Source organism: Zea mays, chromosome 8, assembly GCF_902167145.1.
Source record: "Zea mays cultivar B73 chromosome 8, Zm-B73-REFERENCE-NAM-5.0, whole genome shotgun sequence".
NCBI lineage: Eukaryota > Viridiplantae > Streptophyta > Magnoliopsida > Poales > Poaceae > Zea > Zea mays.
In genome coordinates this window covers 153448470-153466221 of record NC_050103.1, presented here as the reverse complement: position 1 = coordinate 153466221, position 17752 = coordinate 153448470, and the positions used below count along the sequence as shown (strand labels likewise).

Here is a 17752-nt window from a genome sequence, read left to right as displayed (position 1 = left end):
CGGCGGGCAGAGAGACGGGGTGCGGGGAAAGTGGGCCTGGGCCGCTGGATCTCCGGCGGACGGCCAGGATTGGGTTTGGCCTGATTAAAACGGGGCCGCCCGATCTGGGACGGACGGTGGGGATCGGGTGGCCGGCCTGGGCTTATCCTACGGCTAGCTGGGGCGGCGGCGCTCGTCCCCGCGGCGGAGAACTCGCCGGAGACGAGGGGCGCGGGCGTTTGGCGGGGCTCCGGGGCGACCTGAGCGGCCGGGAAGGTTGGGGAGGGCACAGGGAGTCCTCTGGTGGGGTCTAGGTCGGGGCAAGGGCACCGGAGGGGGGCGGTTCACGGCGGAGCGGCTCGGCGGCGGGATTACTCTACTCCGGCGAGGAATTACACGCGGCAGAGAGCAAAACAAAGGTCGATAGGGGCGGGAGAGGTTCCTTACCTCAAGGCGGGCTCCGGGGACTCCTCGGCGGCGGGAATGGCGCGACGGTGGCCCGGGGCGGCGGCGGCAGACCTCCGCGGCTGCACGGGGAACGACGGGTGAGCGCGGGCAGAGAGAAATAGGGAGGGGGAGGGGGAACTTGGGCGTGTCCCGGGTTGCGGACGCCGGGGCGAAGCTCACCGTGGCAACGGACACGGCGGAGCTCCAACGGCGGCCGAGAAACGAGCTCGGGACGGCGGGGATTCGTGGCGGCGGCGCTCTGGCGTGCGCGCAGCGAGGGAGAGGTGGAAGAGGGGTCCGCTAGAGCGCAAATGGGGGAGGGGGCGAGGGCGAGTGGGGCTCGGGGCTCAAGTGGCCAGGGGCGGGTCAGTTGCGAGCTCCACGCGCGACGTGGGCGCGGAGAAAGCGGGCGCGCGCAGCTCGGCGGCGGTTACGCGGGGACGACAGGGCTGACAGCCCGGGCCCGCGAGCAGAGAGAGAGGGGAGAGCGGAGGCGGGCGCGCGAGCGGCGGCTGCGCTGACGGGCGGGACCGACAAGGCAGAGAGAGAGCGGGGGGAGAGAGGCGCGCGCGCGGGATGGGCTTAGTGGGCCGAAAGGCCGAGGGGGCGGCGGGGTTGGGCTTCTTTCCTTTTCTTTTTATTCTGAAATTTGTTTTCTCTTTTCTTTTTTATTTTCTCTATTTGATTCAAATCCAAATGAGCCACAAATTCAAATTAAACTTTCCAAGAATTATGCACCAAACAAAAGTGAAATCTAGGGTTCAACATGATGCAACAACTCATACTCCCTTAGGGTTTAACCATATTAAACTATAATTACAAATAAAATAAGCACTTTTCTCCTATAGAAATGGAAAAGACAAGAATAAGGAAGGATGAGAAAAGGGAAGTAACACCTGAATTTGTGAATATGAGCAAAGAAATTTTATACCCCCAAATTCAGGGTGTTACAGGGTCCCTGGGCCGACGAGTGAATGTCGCCGCGTGCCCCAGCCCAGATGGGTCGACGTGAGGCCGAGCGCGAAGGGGGGAAGTGAGGAGGCCGGAGACCAGCGTGAGAGAGGTGGAAATCCCGTGGCCTTCGGTTCGTCCCGCGCCCAGGTCGGGTGCGCTTGCAGTAGGGGATTACAAGCGTCCACGCGGGAGAGGGAGCGAGCGGCTTCAAGCGAGCGCCTGTCTCGTCCTCGTCCCCGCGTGGCCAACCTTCTCTAAGAGGGCCCTGGTCCTTCCTTTTATAGGCGTAAGGAGAGGATCCAGGTGTACAATGGGAGGTGTAGCAGAGTGCTACGTGTCTAGCGGAGGAGAGCTAGCGCCCTGAGTACACGCCATCGTGGCGGCCGGAGAGGTTTTGGCGCCCGGTTCGTGTGATGTCGTGGCCGTCAGAGGAGCGCTGGAGCCTGGCGGAGGGACAGCTGTCGGGGCTGTCGAGTCCTTGCTGACGTCCTCTTGCTTCCGTAAGGGGGCGGAGAGCTGCCGTCGTCAGGGAGCGTGCGGGGCGCCATCATTGCCTATCTGGCGGAGCGAGCTAGATGGGACGCCGGTCTTGTTCCCCGTAGCCTGAGTCAGCTTGGGGCAGGGTAATGATGGCGCCTCTCGTTGACGTGGCCGGCCCGCGCCCTAGGTTGGGCGATGTGGAGGCTCCTCCGAGGTCGAGGTCGAGTCTGTCTTCCGTGGCCGTGGTCGAGTCCGAGCCCCTGGGTCGGGCGAGGCGGAGACCGTCGGCTGAGGCCAGGGCTGAGTCTGAGCCCTGGGGTCGGGCGAAGCGGAGTTCGTCGTCTTCTGGGGCTGAGCCTAAGTCCGAGCCCTCGGTCGGGCGGAGCGGAGTTCGTCGTCTTCCGGGGCTTAGCCCGAGTCCAAGCCCTGGGTCGGGCGGAGCGGAGTTTGTCGTCTTCCGGGGCTTAACCCGAGTCCGAGCCCTGGGTCGGGCAGAGCGGAGTTCGCCGTCTTCCGGGGCTTAGCCCGAGTCCGAGCCCTGGGTCGGACGGAGCGGAGTTCGCCGTCTTCCGGGGCTTAGCCCGAGTCCGAGCCCTGGGTCGGGCGGAGCGGAGTTCGCCGTCTTCCGGGGCTGAGCCCGAGTCCGAGCCCTGGGTCGGGCGGAGCGGAGCTTCCTATGGCGCCTGAGGTCAGGCCTGACTGCCTGTCAACCTCACTCTGTCAGGTGGCACTGCAGTCGGTGCGGCGCAGGCGGCGCTGTCCTTCTGTCAGATCGGTCAGTGGAGCGGCGAAGTGACTGCGGTCACTTCGGCTCTGTCGACTGAAGGGCGCGCGTCAGGATAATGGTGTCAGGCCACCTTTGCATTAAATGCTCCTACGATTTGGTCGGTTGGCACGGCGATTTGGTCAGGGTTGCTTCTTAGCGAAGACAGGGCCTCGGGCGAGCCGGAAGTATGTTTGCCGCTGAAGGGGGGCCTCGGGCGAGACGGAGATCCTCCGGGGTCGGCTGCCCTTGCCCGAGGCTAGGCTCGGGCGAGGCGTGATCGAGTCCCTCGAATGGACCGATCCCTGACTTAATCGCACCCATCAGGCCTTTGCAGCTTTGTGCTGATGGGGGTTACCAGCTGAGAATTAGGAGCCTTGAGGGTACCCCTAATTATGGTCCCCGACAATTCTCTGTAATATTTTTTCCATGGATCTAACTTGTGAGTCATTTTCATAAACCGACGCCAAAGATGAATACATGTTTCTTACTTGAAAACCCCGAACAAACGCCACTAGCAGGAGGCGCTCGCGTTGGCGTCACTCATCGACGACGAAAAGAAGCTTGACGACTCCCAATTTGATCTCTGGAAGCAGTCCTACGTGGCCGCATGCGCCGCTGTGTACGGTAAGCTCCAGCGCAACTGCCGCTTGGACGCGGTCCAGAGCGGCTGCACCGCGCTGTCCATCATCAAACAGGGGACCTCATGGTCATCGCTAATGCCGGCGACTCTCGGGTTGTTCTGGGCACTGCATCCAACGACGATGCCATCACGCCATCTAGCTCATCATCCACCTTAAGCCCAACCTACCACGTAAGTTGCTACTGACTGGCCATGAATTCTTGTGCGCTGGGACGACGGCCGTTGCTGACGTTGTGTGAGTGTCCTCGAACAAGATGTATGTAGAGGAGTAGCACATCCGTAGTGCAACGGGCAGGTGTATTACCTCGCTAATGAGCCTGGGGTGCACTTCGTTTGGTAGCCCAGCCAAGAGTCATCGGTACTCGCCATGTCGCGCACGTTCGATGACTACTATATCAATGACTGTGGCGTCATCTCGGCGCCGGAGGTGACGTAGAGGAGGACCGATAGCAATGACCACTCGCCATCGTCGGGGTAGCTTTTGTGCTGGCCTGTCTTTAATTCTCTTCGCAAACACACACTTGCCTTTTTTTGTTTAAGCAAACGTGTATAGTGGTGTGTGACTGATGACTGATGATGTACACGGGAACTTCTACCGGCAGGTGTGGCACGTGCTCTCCAATGATGAGACCATGTAAATCATGGCATATATCGAAGTGTGCATGATACTGATGGTTGCAATGTAATTGTGAAACAGTTAAATTAAAATAACAAAATTTATGTATGGCTAGGATCACAAATGGATTATGAAACGTTTTCTTATAACAATATAAGACATATTTTGTATATAAATTATCATGGTATTATATGTTCCCGTTGCAATGCACGGGCACTCATCTAGTAGGCTAATAAAATGCATATATTCGTTAATGCTTTGCTCTGGAGAAATATTATATTCTCATATGTCATTTATATATGTACTATTGTTATTTTGATATTAACAATTTGAGTTAGTTTGCAACTTAGGTTATAAGGAGAGGTTTGGCTAGCTAGTTTTGTGCAAGAACTTGGTCTGCTATGTCTTGAGACTGTAGTAGTAGCTGCCACCTTTTGAGCAGTTAACTTCAATGTTAAAATTGGTAAATATGATGTATACTAATGTGTTGGTAATATTGTTAAACAAATACAATGCAATCTACATAATTGCAAATGAATAGTGCATCAAATTTGGTAATAATATGGATGCCGATATCTTGTGTAATCGCATTGTCCATGAATACTTTTAAACTCTAAATTTCTTGTGGTTTACTAATTGAAGTATAGGGACTTTCATGCATCAGGAAACACTTCCAATTTAGAGGGGTATTAATGATCTCACCTTGTCTTTGCAGGCTTCTAGTCAGTTGTTGATTTCAAATCATGGCGGAATACTTGGCTTCAATATTTGGTACAGAGAAAGATAAGGTCAACTTCCCATTTTACTTCAAGATCGGAGCTTGTCGTCATGGAGATCATTGCTCACGTCTCCATAATAGGCCAACCAAGACCAACTCTTGTCCCTATTAACGTGTATCAGCATGCTGACGTGATCACCCTTAGGGTTGATGCTCAAGGATAGCCATCTAATCTTGCAAGATACAAGAGCATTTTGAAGATTTTACGAGGATATATATAGTTTGTATATTACGAGCCCTGCACTTCCAATAGTTAGGGAAAACTCTGGCCTAATGCTGCCATCCAGTTAAGCCGAACCAGGTCCCGTTGTCTATAAAAGAGCCCCAGACCATCAGGGTTCAGTTTTTGACACCCCACCACGATGCACGAGTGTCAGACGCCCACCTAGGCGTGTGGGGTGGCGGTGGTTCCACGAGAGCGCGAGGCGGCGGCGGCCTCAGGTCGCATGACCGATGGTCGATCCCAAATCCGAAGGTGCGGCGGTGACGACTTCCCGATCCGACGAAGGCATGACGGTGGCGGCTCTTCGATCCGTAGCCACGACGACACTGACTCCCTGATCCGATGGCACAGTGGCGGCAGCTCCTGTTGGGGACTTGTTCTCAAATGCTAAGAATTAAGAACAAGGCAACACAAAAAATGTTAAGTGTTAAGGTCCTTCGTCCTCCATAACGATATATCCCTTCGGGATATAAAGCATCTCGGACGAAGGTTACGAAAGACATACCTTCGTAAGCATAACAACGAAGAATGAAGCATTCACATAAATCATAGAATATGAAATAGACATTTAAATATTGTCATAGAATTAACTCTACTTGCACTAATGAATATAAATGACTTTGAATTACAAATGTACCTTCGGTCCTGCGGAAGGCAAAAGCACAAGCGTGATGCGAAAGCAAATGACAAGTTCACGTGAACAGTACAGAGGTACTGTTCATCTATTTATAGGCACAGGTCGCAGCCTGTGACAAATTACAATCATGCCCCTTGCGAAAGTTTACAGCATTGACTCAGACCTATATGTATAAAAAGGTCATTCTATCTCTATGTCGGTTTAAAACGCCGAAGCTCCATGAAAAGGGACCTTCGGCCATCTCTTGGAGACGACTTCAGCCGAAGCTGCTTCTTCGTGTGAGACCTTCGGCGCACCGAAGCACGACCCCAACAGTAGCCCCTTTCGCGGTGCTAGATCGTTCTTCGTAACGAGCTTGACCCGTGAAAAAAGCCTCTTCAGCTTCGGGAAGCCGAAGGTCCAAAAAACACCTTCCCTGAGCTCGTTGCGGAGAAACGATCCGACTTCCGAGCGCGTGTCGGTCCCACCTTGCAGAGTTACTGTTTGATCCTTGCGGTCCACTGCGCAGCGGGTATGAGCTACTGCGCGCCTGGTGTAACAGTTCCACCGCTTCGCCTTCCTACCTGCAGCACTATATAAACAAACAGGTGGGTGTGAAGTTACCACAGCATTCATTGCTATTTGCACTGTTTCGCTGCCAAAATTTTTCACCATAGCCGAAGCTTAAGTCTCAGAATCGAACGAAGGTGCTTCTCAACGTCCGCTTCGTCAGAAAGAAGAGCTTCGGAGAGAGAAAAAAAGGAAAAAGTTTTTGACTTCCCCAACTTAGAACCAAATGGCGAGAATACGATCTACTGCCAAAGTTGTACGTGAGGGAGACGAAGCCGAAGGTTCAGACACTGTGCCCATCTCCGAAGCAATGCAGCGTTCCGGTCTACTGACTACAGAAGAAATGCCTGCTGCTGAAGCAGGCCCAACAACTGCCGAAGGAAAAGAAAACATTGAAGGGACTGACTCCGAAGATGACTATCACCTTGCTACGCCCAGCAAGCCCAGTCACCTAGATTTTGGGAAATCAACTGTTTCAAAAGCTGACCTTTCGAAGATGGTGAAAGCAGGTTATTTCAAAGAGGACCAGAAGAAGCTACTCCGCTTCGGGGAAGAAGAAACCACCCCGAAGCCAAGGAAGGATGAGATTGTTATTTTCAAGAGTTTTTTAAAGGCTGGGCTTAGATTCCCTCTCCACGGTATTGTTGCGGAGATACTAAGGAGGTTTGGTATCTACTTTCATCAATTGACTCCTAACGCCATCGTTAGGCTCAATGTTTATATCTGGGCCCTCCGAAGCCAAGCTGTGGAACCATTTGCTGACAGCTTCTGCCGAGCTCACGAATTACATTACCAAACAAAAGCCAGAAAAGATGGGCTTCATGATAATTTCGGTTGCTATAATTTTGCCTACCGGAAGACAACAAAGTGTCCTGTCATCAGCTACCGAAGCAAATGGCCAGCAGGTTGGAAATCTGAGTGGTTTTATGTAAAAGTCGATGAAGACAAAGAAAAATTGGTACAAAGCCCTCTGGAGTTAATCTTCGGAGAGACAAGGCCGCAATGCCACATTGGCGACCTAAAAGGTCCCACCTGGGCTGCTCTGGGTGAATTTGAAATTATCTCAGAACATATTGGCACCAGGGATCTAGTTCAAGAGTTCTTGGCATTCAGAATTTTCCCTACTCTAAAAGAGTGGGAGATGCCGAAGCTGGAGGGAGAGAAGAAGAAGGGGGAGCTTGTCCGGCTTCCCTATTACTTCAAGTTCAAGAAGTTCTTCAAAAAACCCTGCAAAGAATGGTTAGACACTGTTGAGGTGATGTGCAACGAAATCCTGGGGAATTACTCCAAAAAGAGGATCAACTAATGACAGCAGCCTTCGGTGCCCGACCGAAACGAAGGTTGAACCGAGTGCTTGACGCCCTAGGCTTCGAATACCCAGACTATGAACAATTGAACAAGGGTGCCGAGGGCCTTAAAAGAAAAAGAATAGCCGAAACTCCGATCACGGATGAAGAAAGACCAGCAAAGGAGAAGAAAATTCTCAAAAAAGGAAAAATATCTGCTCCGAAGCGCAAATCACCCGAAGAAGAGGGGACCCCCACACCGCCTTCTACCAGCGACGTGGAGGAAATTTTAAAGGTAATGACTGAACCCATGCCTACGAAGCTAAGTCCATTAGGGCTCCAACTGACGAAGCTTTTTGCAAAGGTGGACGAGCCGGATCAATCGAAGATAAACAAACCCAAACGGCAAAGAATTATTGCGGTAACTGAGGTTATCGACAAGACGCCGCCAAGGGCATCAATCCAAAAAACGGCAGCTGCCGAAGGTACAGCAATCGTCGAAGGCGTAGCTTCGGAGGTCGCGGCTGCCGAAGCCGCTACAGCCGAAGATACAAACTTAGAAACCACGATTAAGAATATCAACAAGATTTTGGAAGACATGGCTGCGGAAGAAGCTGGTGCTACTACTGAAAAAACCATGGCCACAGTGCCTGAGAAAGGAAAAGAGATAGCCGAAGACCCTTCGGACGACGAAGCCTACTCTTTCCAGAACTTAGTTGGGCAAAAACTGACGAAGGACGAAATAGAAGAACTTAAAGACTACGCCAAGTCTTGCGGCTACAAGTCAGGTGCCCTCCTATTTGGGGGTGTAGATGATGAAAAACTAGGCTGTATTCGAGACCAGACTGGAGCTAAGGTAATCGGTACTCTATCGAAGAGTATCGGTTTTCCGAAGCTAGAGACAGACATCAGCCGCTACCGACGACAACATATCGTCGGCAGCTTGTTTTATTCCAACTTCAAGGTAAACAACCTTTTTCTCTGGTTTTTATTGCTGTTAACAATGAAAATATTACTTAACATAAGTTGTCTCTGTTCAGAGCATGCTACTGAGCAAAGCTCTGAAGATGCAACAAGACTTGGAGGACAAAAAGCACGAAGCTATAATTGAAAACTTGGAAAGCAAAATAAAAGAGCAATCTGCCATCATTGAAAAGAAAGACTTCGAGCTCCAATCGACCGAAGGCTTGCTGGCTGAAACTGAGGCTAAAATATTAGAGTTAAATTCGAAGCTTATCAATCAATCAAAACAATTTGATCAGGAGAAGCTAGAACTGAATTCGAAGCTTAAAGCCGAAGTCCAGACCAGCTCAGAATTGAAGAAAGCATTAACAAGCCTTCAAGACAAATGCTTGAACTTTGGCAATAATTGTATTGGACGATTAAAGAAGATATTTTACTCTGTTGGAGCCAGCAGTGGGAAATTTAACCCTTCGGCGGAAAATTTACCCCAGGCCTTCGATCATATTGAAGCTGAAATCGAAGAGCTTGACGAAGTTATAGCCGGGCACGGCGACTTCTGTGCCTGGGTAGCTTCTCAGGGTACCGCTGCTGCATTTCTGAAAGCCGGCTGCGAACATGGAAAGGTTGTCAACAGGCCCAATTTCACCTTATCTTCATCAATCCTGGATGATATGCCCGACCTCGCCCGAAGTATCTCCAATAGATTTATAAAAATGGTATGGACAAAGGGCGGTCGAGAGAAAGCTGGAGACGAAGCCCGAAGTCATCTTGAACCAGTAAGAAATAATACTTCGTACTTACCTTTTTCTTTGCACTTGATTTTTACTCACGATTCCTTGATTTATGTAGGATGACGAAGGTGAAAATGATGCCTAAGTTATGTCACCGAAACTGTCGCCGAAGCTGAAGCTTAATGAAGATCAGTAGAAATGTACTATAGGAAAAAACTCAGGATACTTTTGTAACAAGTTTTGTAAATACAATTGAACTGTTCTCAAGGAACTTTGTACATACCTTGTAATATATTCTTACCCTTCGATTGAGTCGCTTTGATGTGGACGAAATCAGTATTTTGAGCCGAAGGCGAAAAAACACCTTCCCTTCTTTTCGTACACAACGAAGCCTAAACGGCCGCTTCCTCTTTTTGCCAAAGCTTTTCTTCATATAGCAAAACTACTTCTTTTTTCTGCCGAAGCTTTTACATAGCAAAACATAAAAGACTACTTCTTCCTTCTGCCGAAGCTTTTACATAGCAAAACATAAAAGACTACTTCCTCTTTCTGCCGAAGCTTTTACTTTTACACAACGATTCATAAAAAACCAATTCTCTTTTTTGCCGAAGCAACCACTTTGGTACATAAATGCTATGAATGAATGCTTATGTATGCAAATGCCATGATGTAATGTAATGTGCAAATGAATGTCCGAAGCGTATATCCGAAGCCACACTCATCCATCATTTTCTTAGGAGCAAAACACACGTCAGCTCTGCATTCCCTTAGGAACGACTTTGGAGCATCTTTGCCTTTTACTTAGGCAGTATCAGCGTTGACTTTTCGCTGTAAGCTCTGCATCCCCCTAGGGACGTCTTTGGAGCTTCTTCGTCTTTTACTTAGACGGTATAAGCTCTGCATTCCCTTAGGAACGACTTTGGAGCTTCTTCGCCTTTTACTTTCGGCGGAATCAGCGTTGACTTTTCGCTGTGAGCTCTGCATCCCCTTAGGGACGTCTTTGGAGCTTCTTCTCTTTTTTAGTTTCGGCACTCGATGGTGCGCTCTCAGCTTTTACATTTACATTCTTTGGGGGATTTTGCTCTTATAAAACTAAAAAGGAAATTACATAAGATGGCCCCATTAAAAACCTTTCTCCCCCTTTAGAAAGGAAAAGGGTGCCATGAAAAAGAAAAGAAAAGTCAAAATTACATCGAGTTATACATAAAACCGCCGAAGCTCATCCGCATTCCAAGATCTTGGAATTTCATTGCCATCCATGTCCTTCAGTCTGTACGAACCAGGCCTTGACGAAGATGCTACTAAGAAAGGCCCTTCCCATTTCAGTTGCAATTTGCCCACTGTATCCGGATTGGCCACTCTCCGAAGCACCAAGTGTCCTGGCTCAATATTTTTTAGCCGGACCTTTCTATCTCGCCATTTAACTGTTTCAGCCTGGTACTTATTGATATTCTCCACGGCCTGAAGCCTGATCCCTTCTAAGGCATCTTTTTCCACGAGACAAGTATCTTTGGGACCTGATTCTGCCGAAGCTACCACTCTTATTGATCCAGCTTTGGCTTCTTCCGGGGTTATTGCTTCGTCACCAAATAACAACTTAAATGGGGTAAAGCCTGTAGATCTTGATGTTGTTGTGTTATGGCTCCATACCACTTTGGTAAGCTGATCTGGCCACTTTCCCCTTGGTTGATTAAAGATTAGCTTCATTATTCCTGTCATTATGATGCCGTTGGCCCTTTCAACAAGCCCATTCGACTCCGGGTGCCTGACTGACGCAAAGTGGATCTTCGTGCCAATTTGATCACAAAAATTTCTGAATTCTTCGGAGTCAAATTGTGTTCCATTATCTACGGTTATAGCCTTCGGCACTCCGAAGCGACAGACAATATTCTGCCAGAAAAATTTTTGGACAGTGGCCGAAGTTATTGTAGCTAATGGCTTCGCCTCAATCCACTTGGAAAAATATTCCACAGCAACTACAACATATTTCAGATTGCCTTGAGCCGGTGGTAATGGGCCCAGCAAATCGAAGCCCCACCTTTGCAATGGCCAGATGGGTTGTATTAGCTGTGTCAAAGACGAAGGTTGTTTTTGATCTCTTGCACATTTCTGACAACCTTCGCACTTTTTAACTAACTCAGCTGCATCCGAAGCTGCCTTCGGCCAATAAAATCCTTGACGGAACACTTTTCCAAGTAACGGCCTGGATCCGATGTGGGATCCACAAAGACCTGCATGTATCTCCTTCATCAACTCTATACCTTCGGCTCTAGACAAGCACTTGAGCAGCGGTGCACAAACTCCGTGCTTGTATAACTCCCCTTCTATAATGATATACGGACGAGCTCTTGCCTCTATTCTTTTATTATAAGCTTCGTCATCTGATAGGAAGTTGCCCTGAAGGTAAGAAATTATTTCAGTTCTCCAATCTTCACTGTACACAGGAGAAATAGTAAGAACTGCTCTTTCAAGTAACTCCACTGAAGGTGCCTTTATTGTTTCGAAGAATACATCCGAAGGTAGCGGCAGCCCCTGTGCTGCAGACCTGGCTAACAAATCAGCATGTTCATTTTGCCCTCGAGGGATATTCTTGACAGAAAATCCTTCGAAGGAAGCTTCGATCCTTCGGACTGTGTCTAGGTATTTTTCAAGCTTCGGGTCTTTAGCCTTGCAACTTTTGTCAATATGACCCGAAACAATCTGAGAATCAGTTTTAAGAATCGCCCTCCTGATCCCCATCGCCTTTAGTTTCCGAAGTCCCAGGAGCAGGGCTTCGTACTCAGCAATATTATTTGTGCAGCTGAAGTCCAGTCTTGCTGCATAGCAAGTTTTAACCTTGGACGGTGAAACCAAAACAGCAGCTGCTCCTGCTCCGAAGGTTCCCCAGGAGCCATCACAAAACACTGTCCATGCTTCGGCATCTTTATTCGCTTCTTCGCCCTGAGCCCCTGGCGTCCAGTCGGCAATAAAATCTGCCAATGCTTGAGACTGGATCGAGGATCTGTGCACATAATCAATGTAAAATTCATTAAGCTCCGCAGCCCATTTTCCAATTCGGCCAGTAGCTTCTTTATTTCTCATGATATCTTTCAACGGCTGCGAAGAAGGAACAATAATATTATATGCCTGAAAATAATGCCGAAGCTTCCTGGATGCCATTAGAACGGCATACAACACCTTCTCCAGTTCTGTATAATTTTTCTTTGAGACACTAAGGACCTCAGATACAAAATATACTGGGACCTGCTTCTTGATTTGTCCATCAAACTTCTCCTGCACAAGTGCCGCACTCACTGCTGAGTGCGAAGCTGCCACATACAACAACAGAGGAGCCCCTGGCATTGGTGGAGTTAATGTTGTTAGATCTATCAGGTATTGCTTGAGTTCTTCGAAAGCTTTTTGCTGAGCTGGGCCCCATTGAAAGACTTCAGCTGATTTTAGCACTTCGAAGAAGGGTAGATTTCTTTCCGCTGATCTGGATATAAATCTGTTAAGAGATGCCAGTCTTCCTGTCAATCTTTGGGCCCCCTTTCTTGTGGTTGGTGGCTCCATTCGAAGTATAGCTTCGATTTTATTTGGGTTAGCTTCAATTCCCTTTGTTGAAACCAAGCATCCAAGGAACTTACCCTTCTTTACTCCGAAGACACATTTTTCTGGATTCAGCTTCAGACCAGCTTGCCTGAAGCTGGCGAAGGTCTCCTGCAGATCAGCAATATGGTCTTCTTGCTTCGTGCTTTTTACAATAATGTCATCAACATAGGTCAACACATTTCTGCCTATCTGAGATTGGAGAACCTTCGCAGTCATCCTGCTAAAACTCCCTCCAGCATTCTTAAGCCCCTCAGGCATCCGAAGATAGCAATATGTACCACTTGGGGTTATGAAACTAGTCTTCGGCTCATCCTCCTTTTTCATCCAGATTTGATGATAGCCTGAGTAACAATCCAGGAGACTCATGAGTTCCGAAGAAGCTGCTGCATCAACTAAAGAGTCTATCCTTGGCAGCGGGAACTCATCCTTCGGACAAGCCTTGTTGAGATCTGTGAAATCAATACACATTCTCCACTTTCCATTGGCCTTCTTCACCATAACAGTGTTAGCTAGCCATTCTGGATACTTCACTTCTCTGATAACTCCTGCACTTAGGAGTCTTTTTACTTCGTTGCGAGCCCCTTCGGCCTTGTCATCAGACATTTTCCGAAGCCTCTGCTTGCGGGGTCTGAAGGATGGGTCAATATTGAGCGAATGTTCAATAACATCCCGATTCACTCCACATAGATCATTGGCTGACCATGCAAAAACATCTTTATTGTTGAATAAAAACCTTATCAAGGTTTTCTCTTGATCTTCAGATAATTGCGAGCCCAATAGCACCTTCTGCTCTGCTATATCCTCACACAGCAGCATGGGCTTCGGCTGATCAGCCGAAGCTGCTTTTTCCCTCCTGAACTTGTACTGTTCACAAGCTTCAACTCCATCTATATTATGGATTGCCTTGGAATCAGTCCAGCTTCCTTCGGCCCTTCTGGCAGCTTCCTGACTCCCATGAATAGCAATAGGCCCTTGGTCCGAAGGTATCTTCATGCAGAGATAAGCTGGGTGAAGAATTGCTTCAAAAGCATTTAGGGTACCACGACCAATGATGGCGTTGTAGGGGTATTCCATGTCAACAATATCAAACACAATTTGCTCAGTCCTTGTGTTATTAACAAATCCGAAGGTTACCGGCATGGTAATCTTCCCGAGTGCCACAATCTGCCGCCCTCCGAAGCCACAAAGAGGGTGCGTAGCATCATGAATCTTGTCTTCAGGCTCTTGCATCTGTCTGAAGGCTTTGGCAAATATAATGTCAGCTGCACTGCCTGTGTCAACTAGGACATTGTGAACCAGAAACCCTTTGATCACACAAGAAATGACCATAGCATCATTGTGGGGATAGTCCTTGAGCTGAAGATCTTCCTGAGAGAAGGTAATTGGAATGTGAGACCATTTTGACTTAATGAAGGGTCCCTGCACTCCAACATGCTGCACCCTTCTCTGAGCCTCCTTCTTCTGCTTTTTGTCAGCTGGCTCTGAGCAAGAACCGCCTGTTATCGGGAGCACCAGCTTCGAAGCCGAAGCAGCTCCAGCTTGAGTGTTGAACGAAGCCATCAGCTCAGAAAGGTGGAAGTGAGTTGACCGGAGGTGGGCGCCAATGTTGGGGACTTGTTCTCAAATGCTAAGAATTAAGAACAAGGCAACACAAAAAATGTTAAGTGTTAAGGTCCTTCGTCCTCCATAACGATATATCCCTTCGGGATATAAAGCATCTCGGACGAAGGTTACGAAAGACATACCTTCGTAAGCATAACAACGAAGAATGAAGCATTCACATAAATCATAGAATATGAAATAGACATTTAAATATTGTCATAGAATTAACTCTACTTGCACTAATGAATATAAATGACTTTGAATTACAAATGTACCTTCGGTCCTGCGGAAGGCAAAAGCACAAGCGTGATGCGAAAGCAAATGACAAGTTCACGTGAACAGTACAGAGGTACTGTTCATCTATTTATAGGCACAGGTCGCAGCCTGTGACAAATTACAATCATGCCCCTTGCGAAAGTTTACAGCATTGACTCAGACCTATATGTATAAAAAGGTCATTCTATCTCTATGTCGGTTTAAAACGCCGAAGCTCCATGAAAAGGGACCTTCGGCCATCTCTTGGAGACGACTTCAGCCGAAGCTGCTTCTTCGTGTGAGACCTTCGGCGCACCGAAGCACGACCCCAACAGCTCCCCAGCGGCGGAACGATGGCGGTTTCTCGATCCGAAGGCGCAACGACGATGGCTCCCTGATCCGGTGGCACGACAATGACAGTTCCTTGATTAGGAGGCGCAGCGACATAGACTCTCCGATCGGAAGGCGCGGCGTCGATGGCTTCTCGGAGGAGCGCACTCCGGAGTAGCACACATTGGCGTCCCACCTTCCACGACCACGCCGGCCTTCCCTAGGCGAGAGCTACTAAAAGTCGCCTAGAGGGGGGTGAATAGGCAAATCTGAAATTTATAAACTTTAAGCACAATCTACAAGCCGGGTTAGCGTTAGAATAAAGGCGAGTCCGAAAGAGAGGGAAAAACAAATCACAAGAAAATAAAGAGTGTGACACGGTGATTTGTTTTACCGAGGTTCGATTCTTGCAAACCTACTCCCTGTTGAGGTGGTCACAAAGACCGGGTCTCTTTCAACCCTTTCCCTCTCTCAAATGGTCACCTAGACCGAGTGAGCTTTTCTCCTTAATCAACGGGTCACTTAGACCCCTTACAAGGACCACCACAACTTGGTGTCTCGTGCTTGATTACAAGTTGCTTGAGAACAAGAATGGAGGAAGAAGAAAAGCGATCCAAGCGACAAGAACTCAAATGAACACAAATGTCTCTCTCTCACAAGCCACTAAGTCTTTGGAATGAGATTGGGACTTGGAGAGGATTTGATCTTTTGTTTTGTGTCTGGGAGTGAAGTCTAGAGCTCTTGTATTGAATGCAATGGTTGAAAACTTGGATGCCTTGAAGTGTGGTGGTGGGGAGTATTTATAGCCCCACCCACCAAAATGGCCATTGGGGAGGATGTCTGTCGATGGACGCACCGGACAGTCCGGTGCGCCACCGGACACTATCCGGTGCGCCAGCCACGTCACCCAACCGTTAGGGTTCGACCGTTGGAGCTCTGTCAGCCTAGGCCACCGGACAGTCTGGTGGTGCATCGGACAGTCACGGTTCACTGTCCGGTGCGCCTTCTGGCGCCTGCTCTGACTTTGTGCGCACTGTTCGCGCACTGTAGCGCTTTTCAGGTTTCCGTTGGAGTCGACAGTTGCGCTGTAGCCGTTGCTCCGCTAGCACACCGGACAGTCCGGTGCCGCACCGGACAGTCCGGTGAATTATAGCGGAGTGGCATTTCCAGAAACCCGAAGGTGGCGAGTTCGAGTTGATCCACCCTGGTGCACCGGACAGTCTGGTGCGCCAGATCAGGGCAGCCTTTGGTTTCTTTTGCTCCTTTCTTTTTGAACCCTATCTTGGACTTTTTATTGGTTTGTGTTGAACCTTTGGCACCTGTAGAACTTATAATCTAGAGCAAACTAGTTAGTCCAATTATTTGTGTTGGGCAATTCAACCACCAAAATCATTTAGGAAAAGGTTTGACCCTATTTCCCTTTCAATCTCCCCCTTTTTGGTGATTGATGCCAACACAAACCAAAGCAAATATAAAGTGCAGAATTGAACTAGTTTGCATAAGGTAAGTGCAAAGGTTGCTTGAAATTAAACCAATTTAAACTTCTATAAGATATGCATGGATTGTTTTCTTCTTATTTCACATTTTGGACCACGCTTGCACCACTAGTTTTGTTTTTGCAAATTCTTTGGAAAACTCTTTTCAAAATCTTTTTGCAAATAGTCAAAGGTATATGAATAAGAGTTTAAAGAAGCATTTTCAAGATTTGAAATTTTCTCCCCCTATTTCAAATGCTTTTCCTTTGACTAAACAAAACCCCCCCTTAATGAAATTCTCCTCTTAGTGTTCAAGAGGGTTTTACAAATTGAGATAGAATTTCTTAGAGGAACACTAATTTCAAAGATACAAATTGAAAAACATTTTAAAAAAACTTAAACTAGTTTCGAAGAATTTTGAAATTGGCATGGTGGTGCGGTCCTTTTGCTTTGGGCTAATACTCTCTCCCGAGAATCAAGAATTTTTAGCTTATTCCTAAGTTTGGTAAATGTTTTCTCATCTAATGGTTTGGCAAAGATATCGGCTAATTGTTCTTTGGTGCTAACATAAGCAATCTCGATATCCCCCCTTTGTTGGTGATCCCTCAAAAAGTGATACCGAATGGCTATGTGCTTAGTGCGGCTATGCTCAACGGGATTATCCGCCATGCGGATTGCACTCTCATTATCACATAGGAGAGGGACTTTGGTTAATTTGTAGCCATAGTCCCTAAGGGTTTGCTGTTAGAAATATGCCCTAGAGATAATCATAGAGATGAGCATATTTCTTTGTATCCATGATATATATATTGCTTAATTGAATATCCATGGAAGGCACCTTGTATTGATTAGCAATTATGTGAATTGTTTGTGAGATTCTTTACTTATATGGTTATTCTAAATGATGTCCCTAGTCAGAGTCGATGACTAGCACATGTATTAGTTGATGACTACATTTCACAAGTCATGAACATGGAGATGTTAAACTAATAATGTGGGCGCATGTATGACATGAGGCTGGACCGACCCAACGTGAGATATTGTAATATAGTTCTCTTCTTGCAACATGAATACTGTATCCTTAGACCTGAGATTGTCGCATGTTCTCAAGATGTGAATTGACTTACTTAGGGACTATCAAACGCTATCCCGTAACTGGGTAGTTATAAAGGTAGTTTTGGGTTTGTCAGGAAGCATGCTATGAGGCATGGTCAGTCAAGATGGAATTTGTCCCTCTCTTTGTGAGAGAGATATCTCTGGGCCCCTCGAGTGATTGGATCAAGAAATGCATGGCCGTGCTAGGGTTAAGAGTTAACCATTGAAAGGATTCCAATTCACAGTATCGAGAAAGAGAGGTCAGCTTAGAGCCAGACCAAATATCGTGAGACAAAGGGAACAACATGTACTTAATGTCGCAATGGTTCGTCTGATATGATCTTTACGTACACAT

The 17752-nt window shown here is 47.9% G+C and overlaps 1 pseudogene; it reads left to right on the top strand.

The window, feature by feature from the left end:
• The first annotated feature begins 4625 nt into the window (after positions 1-4625).
• The window catches only part of LOC103637398 (splicing factor U2af small subunit B-like), an 84870-nt pseudogene continuing 71743 nt past the window's right edge, over positions 4626-17752 (top strand).